The following is a 12,986-nucleotide window of genomic DNA, read 5'->3' as shown; positions in this document are numbered from 1 at the left end:
TGACAGAGAGAGAGATAGCGAGAGCAGGAACACAAGCAGGGGGAGTGGGAGAAGGAGAAGCAGGCTTCCTGCAGAGCAGGGAGCCCGATGCGGGGCTCGATCCCAGGACCCTGGGATCATGACCTGAGCCGAAGGCAGACGCTTAACGACTGAGCCCCCCAGGCGCCCCACCATACTGTCTTGATGATGACAGCTTTGTAATAGAGCTGAAAGTCCGGAATTGTGATGCCGCCAGCTTTGCTTTTCTTTTTCAACATTCCTCTGGCTACTTGGGGTCTTTTCTGGTTCCATACAAATTTTAGGATTATTTGTTCCATTTCTTTGAAAAAAGTGGATGGTATTTTGATAGGGATTGCATTAAATGTGTAGATTGCTCTAGGTAGCATTGACATCTTCACAAAATTTGTTCTTCCAATCCATGAGCATGGAACGTTTTTCCATTTCTTTGTGTCTTCCTCAATTTCTTTCATGAGTATTTTATAGTTTTCTGAGTATAGGTTCTTTGCCTCTTTGGCTAGATTTATTCCTAGGTATCTTACGGTTTTGGGTGCAGTTGTAAATGGGATCGACTCCTTCATTTCTCTTTCTTCTGTCTTGTTGTTGGTGTATAGGAATGCCACTGATTTCTGTGCATTGATTTTATATCCTGCCACTTTACTGAATTCCTGTATGAGTGCTAGCAGTTTTGGGGTGGAGTCTTTTGGGTTTTCCACATAAAGTATCCTATCATCTGCAAAGAGTGAGAGTTTGACTTCTTTGCCGATTCGGATGCCTTTGATTTCTTTTTGTTGTCTGATTGCTGTGGCTAGGACTTCTAATACCATGTTGAATAGCAGTGGTGACAGTGGGCATCCCTGCCATGTTCCTGACCTTAGGGGGAAAGCTCTCAGTTTTTCACCATTGAGAATGATATTCGCTGTGGGTTTTTCATAGATGGCTTTTATTTATTTATTTATTTATTTTTAAAGATTTTATTTATTTATTTGAGAGAGAGAATGAGAGAGAGAGAGAGAGAGAGATCACATGAGAGGGGGGAGGGTCAGAGGGAGAAGCAGACTCCCTGCTGAGCAGGGAGCCCGATGTGGGACTCGATCCTGGGACTCCAGGATCATGACCTGAGCCGAAGGCAGTCGCTTAACCAACTGAGCCACCCAGGCACCCCATAGATGGCTTTTATGATATTGAGATATGTACCCTCTATCCCTATACTCTGAAGAGTTTTGATCAAGAAAGGATGTACTTTGTCAAATGCTTTTTCTGCATCTATTGAGAGGATCATATGGTTCTTGTTATTTCTTTTATTAATGTATCCCATTGATTGATTTGCGGATGTACTTTTTTTATCTGACTTTTTTTCTTTCTTAACATCTTATTAATATAGTATTTATTTGTCTTGCCTCTGTCAAACCCTGAGCCAACCGCTTTCCCCCAGCCTGCCTGGTGATATATAGGAAAAAGACTATACAGAGCAGATGAGACATGGGAGAAAGAACCATAAACGGTGGAGAGGGCTCCTTAACATGGTGAAGAGAATGGAAAAGGCTACCATTAGACAAAAGAGGCCCATGGCCTCTGAGAGGGAAAAGCCCAGAATGGCATAGGAGAAGAGCTGTTGCTTCAAAGAAAAGTTCCTGGCATAACCAGTGATGAGGCTCCCAAACACAGTCCCAAGCCCAGCCCCAGAGCCAACCATCCTGCTGTGACAGCCGCAGCCCTAATGAATTTAGCTACTATTTGAAATGGCACTGGTTTGGAAGTTATGGCTAGGGGTAAGTGAGGCTGCCCAGCTCCTGAGGCTCTCATTGGCAGTGTCTCTGGTTGTTTTAGCACTGCTGCAAAAAGTTGTCAACTCAGCAGCTGAGAGGTGCTCCTGACTAGTGAGGGCATGGAGACAAATTTGGTACCCATGTACATTTCCAGGGAGTGAGGGGCTCAGGCAGTGCAGAGAGGGGTCTAACTTCTTTCACTCAGCATGATTGTTTTGAGATTCATTCATGTTGTGTGTATCAATAGTTCATTACTTTTATTGCTGAGTAGTATTCTATTATATGGCTATAACAAAAATGTCTTATCCACTCACCTGTAGATGGACATTTGGGTCATTTCTAGCTTTTGGCTGTTCCAAATAAAGCTTCTATGAACACTAATGTACAAGTATTTGTACAGACATATACATCCTTTCCTGTGGGGTAAATACCTAGGAATTGTATGAATAGGATTGCTGGATCATATGGTAGGTGAATGTTTAACTTTTTAAGAAACTGCCAAACTTTCCCAAAGTGGTTGTGCTAATTTGTTTCCACCAGCTGTGTATGAGTTCCATTTTCTGTACACCTACCCAGCACTTGGTATGGTCAGCCTTTTTAATTTTAGCCTTTCTGATAGGTTTGTATTATCTCATTGGGATTTTAATTTGCATTTCCCTAATGACCTGTGACATTGAATATCTTTTCTTATGTTTATTACTCATCTATATGGTTTTTGTTTTGTTTTGTTTTGTTTGTTTGTTTTTGGTAAAGTGTCTGCTAAAATCTTTTACTCATTTTAAAAATTGAGTTGTTTAAGGGGCACCTGGGTGGCTCAGTTAGTTAAGCATCTGTCTTCAGCTCAGGTCATGATCTCAAGGGCCTGGGATCGAGCCCTGCATCCAGCTCTGCACTCAGTAGGGAATCTGCTTGAGATTCTCTCTCTCTCAAATAAATAAATAAAATCTTTTAAAAAATTGAGTTGTTTAATTTCTACTGGTTGAGTTTTGAGAGTTCTTTAAATATTATTTTTTTAAAAGATTTATTTATTTGAAAGAGCTCATGCACACACAAGTGGAGGGAGGGGCAGAGGGAGAGCATCTTCAAGCTGACTCCCTGCTGAGTGCGGAGCCCTCTTGTGGGGCTTGATCTCAGGACCCATGAGATCATGACCTGAGCTGAAACCAAGAGTCAGACATTTAACTGACTAAGCCATCATGGTGTCCCCTCTCTATATATTCTTGACACAAGTTCTTTTTCAGATCTATGGCTTGCAATTTCCCCCCAGTTTGTGACTTGTCTTTTCATTTTCATAACAGCATCTTTTAAAGAAGCAGACGTTTATGAATTTCTACACAAATTTTTCCTGGGTTTTGATTGGGATTGTATTAAATTTATAGATAAATTGGGAGAGAAGTGACATCTTAATTATATTGCCCACTGATCCATGAACAAAATATCTCTATCCATTATTTATATCTTTTTTTTTTAAAGATTTTATTTATTTGAGAGAGAGAATGAGGTAGAGAGAGAGCATGAGAGGGGGGAGGGTCAGAGGGAGAAGCAGACTCCCTGCTGAGCAGGGAGCCCGATGCGGGACTCTGTCCCGGGACTCCAGGATCATGACCTGAGCCGAAGGCAGTCACTTAACCAACTGAGCCACCCAGGCGCCCTATTTATATCTTTTTAATTTCTCTCTGCAATATTTTGTGGTTTTCAGGGTACAAATGTTTCACATCTTCTGTCAGATTTATCCCTAAGCCTGTCTTATTTTTGATGTTATAAATTATATCATTTTTTAAATTCAATGTTCAGTTTTCCATTCAAAAGTTTAGTTCAAAATACTAATATATAGTTGACTTTTGTAGACTGATATTGTATCCCAGAACCTTAAAAAAAACTCATTTACTAGTTCTAGTATATTTTTTTTTTGTAGATTCTATCATATTTTTTATCTAGAAGATTATACCATCTCTGAACAAAGACTGCTTTACTTTTTTCCAGTAGATGGCTTTTATTTATATTTCTTGCCTGATGGCACTGGCTAGAATCTCCAATACAATGTTGAATAGCATTGGTGAGAGTGGACATCTCTGTCTTGTTCCTGATCTTAAAGGAAAGCATTCAGCCTTTTATAATTATGATATTAGCTGTAGGTTTTTTTTATAGCTGTCCTTTATCAAGTTGACGAAGTCCTCTTCTATTCCTAGTTTGCTGAGAGTTTTTGTTTTGTTTTGTTTTTTTAATCAGGCATGGGCTTTGGATTTTGTTAAATGCTTTTCCTGAATCTATTGAGATGATCATATGTTTTTTTTGAGTTTGTGAATATGATTGGTATGTTAACATTGATTGACTTTGGATGTTAGACTAACTGTATTCCTATGATTAACCCCACTTGGTCTTGATGTGTTATCCTTTTAATACAGTTTTGGATTTGACTCGCTAAAATTTTTTTAGAATTTTTGCTCCTGGGGGTGGGCGGCTGGCACTCCGCTGGGCACCTGGCCTCACCACCTGGCATGGCCACTCCCTGAGGGTACCTTGATCTCCCTCCCAGGGATGGTCCCCCTGAGGATGAGTCTGTCCCCCATCACACTGACCCTGGCCCCCTGCCCCCACAGCCACCTCAGCGCCAGCCCCACCTGACGAGCTGGAGGGAGGTGGCTGCCCCATACACCCCCTGCTCCGCCTAGCACCGGGAGGAAGCAGGGCAAGGCAGGTGTGCAGATGAAGAGCCCAGAAAAGAAGCGAAGGGGGTCAAATACTCAGGGCCCTTCATACTTCCATCTGACGGAGTTCACACCATGCCTGACTCCCATGGTGGATCACCTGGTTGCATCCAACCCTTTTGAGGATGACTTCGGAGCCCCCAAGGTGGGGGGCACAGCTCCCCCATTCCTTGGCGTCCTGTCCCCTTTGGAGGCTTCTGTGTACAGGGGGCGTGGCAGGCCAGGTACCCCCCAGGCTATGGCATTGGGGGTGGAGGCAGTCCCCGGCCTCTTCATTGAGGCCCCCCCTTCCCTCCCAACCCTATGGGCCCTGCTTTCAACATGAACACCCCTCCCCAGGACCCTGGCTACTCACCCCCAGGCAACATGAACTTTCCTACCCAACCCTTCAACCAGCCTCTGGGTCAGAACTTTAGCCCTCCTGGTGGACAGATGATGCCAGGCCCATTAGGGGGATTTGGCTCCATGATCTCACCCACCATGGGACAACCTCCCAGAGGGGAGCTGCCCCCTCTCTTCTCTCCCCCAACGCTTTGTGTAGCCAGGAGCACCTTTTGGCCCCTCTCCTCCAGAGACCTGGTCAAGGGTTCCCCAGCCTGCCCTCCACACAAGTCTCTTCCCTGGTCCAGACCCTGGCTTTCCTGGCCCTGGTGGTGAGGATGCGGGAAAGCCCTTGAATCCACCTGCCCACAGTGCTTTTCCCCAGGAGCCTCACTCACAGTCCACAGTTGCTGCTGTTAATGGGAATCAGCCCAGTTTCCCCCCAAACAGCAGTGGGTAGGGTGGGGGAACTGTGGATGCCAACAGCTTGGCACCCCCCAGCCAGGCAGGTGGGGGCTCAGCGCCTTGGCCTCCCCCAGGCCTGGTGTGCCCGTGTGGTGCCTGTTGCAGTGAGGTGAATGATGAGCAGCAGGCCATTCTGTGTGAGGCCTCCTGCCAAAAGTGGTTCCACCACGAGCGCACAGACATGACAGAGCACATATGGGCTGCTGACCACTGAGGCCTCCGCCGTCTGGGCTTGTGATCTCTGCCTCAAGACCAATGAGGTCCAGTCTGTACATCCATGATGGTGTGGGGCAGCTGGTGGCTGCTAACAATGGGTGACACTGGGGAGGGTGATGGTTTCCAAGTCTGGTTCTTGGTCCTTGTTTCCAGGGTCTTCCCGTCCCCGTGGGGCAGAAACACAGTGGCTCCTGGGGGCAGAGAAAGAAACCAAAACCCTGCCAAGCATTGTAGTGGCTCCAGTCTCTGAAGGCCTAGGGGTATTACTGCAAGAGAAAAGAGGCTGGAGGAAGTTCTGGAGGGCAGGGGTCTCCTCTGTGCCGATGATGGACGCCCCACCGCCTGTGCCTAACACTCCTCTCCAGCCCCACAGCTGCAGCCTGAGTTTTCGGAGTGAAATGCTCAAGTTTCTGGCCAGAGGAGTTGAGACTCCATCCTTGTAGTCTCCCTTTCATGGGCTTTAGGAGACAGCTTTAGGGAATAAATGGGGAATTTTTCCTTTTCTTACCCATCCCTTGCCTCCTCCAAGACCTACCCAAGTCCCACCCCCTTAAAGAACCAAATAGCTTGAAGAAGCAGGAGAGCTCTTGGCTGGGGCAGTTTCTTGGTGATTTGGGGCTTCAAGACTATGGGTAAGAGATGCTGTCTGGACATGTGTCCCTCATACCAAAGCCACTGGCCCTTTCTCAGCCTCTCTTGGGCTTTTCTCCTAATGACCATATTTTTGCCCAAAATTGGGATATGTGGTCTGACAGACCAGAATATTTGAAATTCAGACTGTCCTGGAACCTGGACTCTCTACCACCCTCCCCGCCTTGCCCGTTTCTTGCACAGTAGCGTCCGTGCTGGTCTAGAACTTTGGGCACCTGTATTTCTCTGCCTCCCTGGCTGGATTGAACGAAAGTTTGAAAAAGCACAGAGCCCTTATCCTGTTACAAGGATCCCTGTCCCAGCCTGTGGCGGGGGGGGGGGGGGGGGGAGGAGGAGGGACTGTCATAGCCATCGCCTAGGGCTATTGGTGGGTATTGGTTTGTGGTTTCTTTGTAATGTCTTTGGTTTAGGTATCAGGCCTCAGAGGCCTTCTTCTCAAAGAATTGGATTTTGGCTGTATTTTCTCTATTTTTCCATTTTCCATTTCATTGATTACTATTGTTGTCTTTCCTTTCGTCTGCTTACTTTGGTTTCAATTTGCTTTTTTTTTTTTTTAGTTTCTCAAGGTAGAAGCTAAGGTCATTGATCTGAGATCTTTCTTCTTCTCTAATGTAGGTTTTTAGTGCTTACGTTTCCCCCTAAGTACTGCTTTAGTAGCATTCCATTAATGCTGATATATTCTATATTTATTTTCATTCAGTTCAAAATACCTTATAATTTCCTTTTTGATTTCTTAGATGGATCCATGGGTTAATTAGAAGTGTTAGTTACTTTCCAAACATTTGTAGATTTTCCAGAAATCTTTTTATTGATTTGTAATTTCATTTCAGTGTAGTCCAAGAACATACTCGGTATGTGTTGAATCCTTTTAAATTTATTAAGATTTGTTTTATGGCCCAGAATATGGTTTATCTTGATAAATGTTCCAGGTACACTTGAGAACAATGTGTATTTTGCTGTTTTTGGGTGGAATGTCTTATAAATGTCAGGTTTGTTGATAGTGTTGTTCATGTCCTTGCTGATTTTCTGCCTACTCATTCTATCAATTATTAAGAGAGGTCTACTGAAATCTCTTGACTATAATTACAAGTTTTATATATACTTTGCTCTGAAATCCACTTTGTTTGATATTCATAGAACTTCAGCTTTCTTTTGACAAATGTTAGCATGGTATATCTTTACCATACTTTTACTCTTAGCCTATTTGTTATCTTTATGTTTAAAATACTTTTTTTGTAGATAACATATAGTCTGTTGTTGGTTTTTTTTTAACCAATCTGACAAATTTTGCCTTTTAATTGGTGTGCTTCTACCACTGACAATTAATGTGATTATTGATATGGGTAGATTTGAATCTATTATCTTGCTATTTGTTTTCTATTTTTTTAATCTCTTTATTCCCCTTTTTCTTTTTATCTGACTTCTTTTGAATTAATGGAATATTTTTTATGATCTCATTTTATCTCCTTTGTGGGATTATTGGCTATAACTTTGTTTTATTATTTTAGTGTAGTTACTCTAAGGTTTACAGTATATATTTTTAACTTACTGGTCTACTATCAAGTGATATTATGCCACTGCATGTATAGAATAAGAATGTTACAGTAATGTGCTTCTGTTTCTCTCCTTCTAGCCTTTATATTATCATTCATGAATTTTAATTTTGCATAAGTCATAAATACCACAATACATTGTTGTTATTTTTGTTTAAATAGTCAGGTTATTTAATTAATTAATTAATTAATTAATTAATTAATTTAAAGTAAGCTCCATGCCCAACCTGGGGCTTAAACTCATGACCCCGAGATCAAGAGTTGCATGCTCCACCAACTTAGCCAGCCAGGAGCCCCTAAATAGTCAATTATCTTATAAAAATATTTAAATAGGGGTACCTGGGTGGCTCAGTCGGTTAAGCATCTGCCTTCAGCTCAGGTCATGATCCCAGGGTTCTGGGGTCAAGCCCCAATCAGACTCCCTGCTCAGTGGGGAGTCTGCTTCTCTCTCTCCCTCTGCCCCTCTCCCCACTTGTGCTCTCTCTCTCAAATAAATAAAATCTTAAAAAAAAATAAAAATATTTAAATAGTAAGGAAAAATTCTTACATATATACTCATACTTAACCTTCGCCAGTGTTCTTTATTCCTTTACATAGATCTATATGGTATCTTTTTTTTTTTTTTGCCTGAAGAACTTCCTTTAAAACATTTCTTACAGTGCAGGTTTGCTGTTGATGAATTCATTCAACTTTTATGTCTTAGAATATCTTTATCTTGAATTATTTATTTAAAGATTTTGGGGGGGCTTTCTTTCTTTCTTTCTTTCTTCCTTTCTTCTTCCCTCTCTCTCTCTCTCTCTTTCTTTTTTCAGAGAATAAACTCAGGTTTTGTTGGTTCCAAATTAAATAATGTAAGAATCAATCCCTAATTAGAGGAGGTCAAAGAGACCATTTGAGACCACTTCCCCATGAGACAAGGGAGGCAACTCAGATCCAGAAATGAGAAGTGACTTCTGGGTGGTCTCATGTCCATGACAGCAGAGGCTGGACTAGAAGTGAGGTCCCCAAACTCCAAGAAGTTAATTAATTGTGACTTTCCCTCCTTCACTTATTTATTCATCTAGCACATATTTTGTGTTTAATTCAGTGTCAACTGCTAAGTTCAGACAGTTGAATTTAGGATGCTAAATTTCCTCATTGACAGGCAGCTCTCCCCCATGTGGTCACTCAGGGTCCCAGGTTCCTTCAGTCTTGTGTCTCTGCCATCCTCTTGAGGTCAGAAGTCCCCTACCCTAAATCCAGACATTAAGCAGGAAAAAAAAAGCTCTTTTTTAATTTAAATTCAATTAATTAACATATACTGTATTATTAGTTTCAGAGGTAGAATTTAGTGATGCATCAGTCTTATATAACACCCAGTGCTTATTACATCACATGCCCTCCTTAATGTCCATCACCCAGTTACACCATCCCCCCACCCACCTCCCCTCCAGAAACCCTCAGTTTGTTTCCTATGATTAAGAGTCTCTTATGGTTTGTCTTCCTCTCTGATTTCGTCTTGTTTATTTTGCCGGGGTTTGTTTCTTTTAGTAACCTGAATCATGCTGTATGTATTGTTCTTTGATGTGCTTGTTGGAGATGTTCTCAGCCTAGCACACTCCTTTAATCCATTATATTATTCCATAGAATTAGTGTCACTATTTGGGTTACTTCATTCTGCTGTTATAATTATGCCCACTTTTGTGCACAAACAGCACAGGGGCTGGAATTTGAGGGGAAGAGTGTCAGTTTGAGTCCTTGTTGATCTGAGGTGAAGGCATGTTGACTTTGTATTGAGCAGGTGGCAGGCAGTGCATGCTGACTCGGGCAGGAGGGTGGCTGGACTGTGGATTTTGGACCCACAGGCTGACGTATCATGTGTGACAGGGACGTGGCTGGTTACTCCTGGTCATGAATTCCTTTAACTTTTGTTTTTCTGGGAAACTCTATCTCTCCTTCTATTCTGAATGAAAGCCTTACTGGGTAGAGTATTCTTGGCTGTAGACTTTTTCCTTTTAGCACTTTGAATATATCATGCCACTCTCTTCTGGCCTGCAAAGTTTCTGCTGAAAAATCCACTGATAGCCTTATGTGGTTTCCCTTGTATAAAACTGCTTTCCTTCTCTTGCTGCTTTTATTTTTTTTATTTTTATTTTTTTTTTAAAGATTTTATTTATTTATTCATGAGAGACAGAGAGAAACAGAGGGAGAAGCAGGCTCCCAAGGAGCAGGAAGCCTGATGCGGGACTCGATCCCAGGACCCTGGGATCATGACCTGAGCCGAAGGCAGACGCTTAACCATCTGAGCCACCCAGGCGCCCTCTCTTGCTGCTTTTAAAATTCTCTCTTTATCACTACTTCTGGCTATCATACTTACTTTGTGTCTTGGTGCAGATCTTTTTGGGTTGGTTTTGCTGGGGGCTCTCTGTGCCTCCTGGATCTGGATTTCTCTTTCCTTCCCCAGATTCAGGAAGTTTTCAGCTACTATTTCTTCAAATAAATCTTCTGCCCCCTTTTCTCACTCCTCTTCTTCTGGGATCCCTATCATGTGACTGTTATGCTTGACAGTGTTGCTGACTTCCCTGGTTCTATTCTCATTTTGCATATTTTTTCCCCCTCTGATCTGCTCAGCTTGAATACTTTCCATTACTCTGTTCTCCAGGTTGCTGATCTGTTCTTCTACTTCCTCTTGTTTGCTATTTATTCCAGGTGGTCTATTTTTATTTCCATTTAGTGAGTTCATTTTCTCTAATTGGTCCTTTTTTAGGTCTCCTATCTCTTTGTGGAGGGTCTCATGGAGGTCCTGCACTCATTTCTCAATTCTAGCAAATATCTTTATGAGCATTACTTTAAATTTGCTATCAGACATATTACTTATCTCAATTTTGTTTAGGTCTCTTGCTATGATTTTGTTCTACTCTTTCATTTGGGACATATTCCTCTGTCTCTTCATTTTGTCTGTTGCTATGTCTATTTCTATGTGTTAGGAAAGTCAGCTATGTCTCCTGCACTTGAAAGTGGTGGCTTTATGAATAAGAGGTCCTGTAGTGCCCCACAGTGCAATGTCTCCTTTTCACCAGGAAATGGTGCATCGGGGGTGTTTCCTATGTGTGTTACTACACGGGTGTCCCACTGTTATGGTGGAGCTGTGTTTGCCTTCAGTTCAGCCTGCAATGGCTCTCATCCTGTTGTGGGCAGAGTCTGGTGCCTGTGGTGTTAGTGGGCCAGTCCGGGGCTTCCTAGAGCTTGAGTTGAGTAAGACCAGGTGTTTGCCAGAGGTGAAGCAGCACCAAACTGCAGGGCACTTTCCCTGTGTTGTCCCCTGGGAAGCTTTTATTGGTGGGTGGGGCCTGCAGTCAGACCAGCTGCCTACCCCCAGCCCACTGCTGGGGTCACAGTCAGACTGGTGTGTGGTTATCTTCCCCTCTCCCTGGAGCAGGACTCACTTTGGAGTGGTGTTGGCCCTTGTCTGGGCTGCTTGTACACTGCCAGGCTTGTGGTACTGCTTTGATGGGATCTTGCCAAGAGTGTATCAGAGTGGGTGGACCTGCTTCACTGTGTCTTCTTGTCTACGTCTGGCTGTGGAGAGTCTATTATGCCAGTCTTTGGGTCACTTTCTGGGTTATTTATGCCAGTGTGGGTGTTTTCTAGGTGGCCACACTGCAAGAGGTGAGCCCAGGGTCCTCCTACTCCACCATCTTCCCAGCAGCCTCTGCCAAAGATGTTTTTACTATGAGAGTGCCTGGCTGGCTCAGTCACTAGAGTGTGGGACTCTTGATCTTGGGGTTGTGAGTTTGAGCCCCACATTGGGTTGTAGAGATTACTTAAAATCTTTTTTTTTTAAAGATTTTATCTATTTTAGAGAGAGAGAGAGGGAGAGAGCATGAGTGGGGGGGGCAAAGGGGGAGAAAGGGAGAGAGAAAATCTCGAGCAGACTCCCCACTACTCGAGCCTGACACAGGGCTCGATTCCACAACCCTCAGACCATGACCTGAGCCAAAACCAAGAGTCTGATGCTCAACCGGCTGAGCCACCCAGCTGCCCCGAGATTACTTAAAATCTTAAAAAAAAAAAAAAAAAAAGATGTTTTTACTATGTATAGATTTGTAAGTCGTCCCTTTTTTCTTTCAGTATTTTAAAATGTTACTCCACTGTCTCTTATTTGCATTATTTCCAGTGAGAAATATGATTATCATTTTTATCTTTGTTCTTATGTAGTTAATAAGTCTCTTTCTCTGGCTGCTTTTGAGATTTTATTACTGGTTTTGTGTTATTTGATAATAATACCCTTTGATGTAGTTTTACTCACGTTTCTTGTGCTTGGGTTAGTTGACTTTGTATATGTGGTTTTATAATTGTCATCAAATTTGGAAAATTTGGGGGCATATTTCTTGAAGTATTTTTTCTGTCCCCCTTCTCTTCTTTCAGGTACATGCAATAGGCTGCGTGAGGTTGTCCTACAACTCACAGATACTCTTCATGTTATTTGTCTTTTTTGTTACTCTTCCATCTCTCTGTATTTCATTTTGGATAATTTCTGCTGCTATGCCTTTAAGTTCATTAGTCTTCTGTATTGTCTAATCTGCTGTTTAATTTAATCTAGTCTATTTTTCATCTCAGCCATTCTGGTTTTTATTTCTAGAAACTTGATGTATGTCTTTCTTATGTCTTCCTTGTCTCTACTTACATCTAAGATAACATTGTGTCAGTTCTGAGGTGGTTTCAGCTGGTTATCTCATTATTATGGATCATGTGTCCTCTTTGCATACCTGATAATTTTAGATGCCAGAATTTTACCTTGTTGGGTGTTGGATATATTTGTATTCTTATAAATCTTCTTGAGCTTTGTTCTAGAAATCAGTTAAGTTACTTGGAAATTATTTGGTCCTTTCAGGTCTTTTATGATTTGTTAGGTAGGTCCAAAGTAGTGCTCAGTTACTTAGTGTTTTTATTTAAATTCCAGTTAGTGAACCTACAGTGTAATATTCATTTCTGGTGTACAATTTAGTGATTTAACACTTCCATACATCACCCGGTGCTCATCACCAGTGCCCTCCTTAATCCCCATCACCTATTTAACCCATCCCCCACCCACTTCCCCTCTGGTAACCATCAGTTTGTTCTGTATAGTCAAGAATCTGTTTCTTGGTTTGCCTCTGTCTTTTTTTCCCCCTATGAACATTAGTTTGATTTCTTAAATTCCACATATGAGCAAAATCATATGGTATTTCTCTTTCTCTGATGGACTTATTTTTTTTTTAAGATTTTATTTATTTAACAGAGATAGCGAGAGAGGGAACACAAGCAGGGGGAGTGGGAAGGGTAGA

General features: G+C 42.4%; 1 pseudogene; it reads left to right on the top strand.

Moving 5' to 3' along the window:
• The first annotated feature begins 1,759 nt into the window (after positions 1-1,759).
• Positions 1,760-5,578, top strand: LOC116636953 (annotated as a pseudogene).
• Positions 5,579-12,986: the final 7,408 nt, after the last annotated feature.

The sequence above is a fragment of the Phoca vitulina genome, unplaced genomic scaffold (genome assembly GCF_004348235.1).
Source record: "Phoca vitulina isolate PV1807 unplaced genomic scaffold, GSC_HSeal_1.0 scaffold13, whole genome shotgun sequence".
NCBI classification, from domain to species: Eukaryota; Metazoa; Chordata; class Mammalia; order Carnivora; family Phocidae; genus Phoca; species Phoca vitulina.
This window is presented reverse-complemented; position numbering and strand designations above follow the sequence as displayed.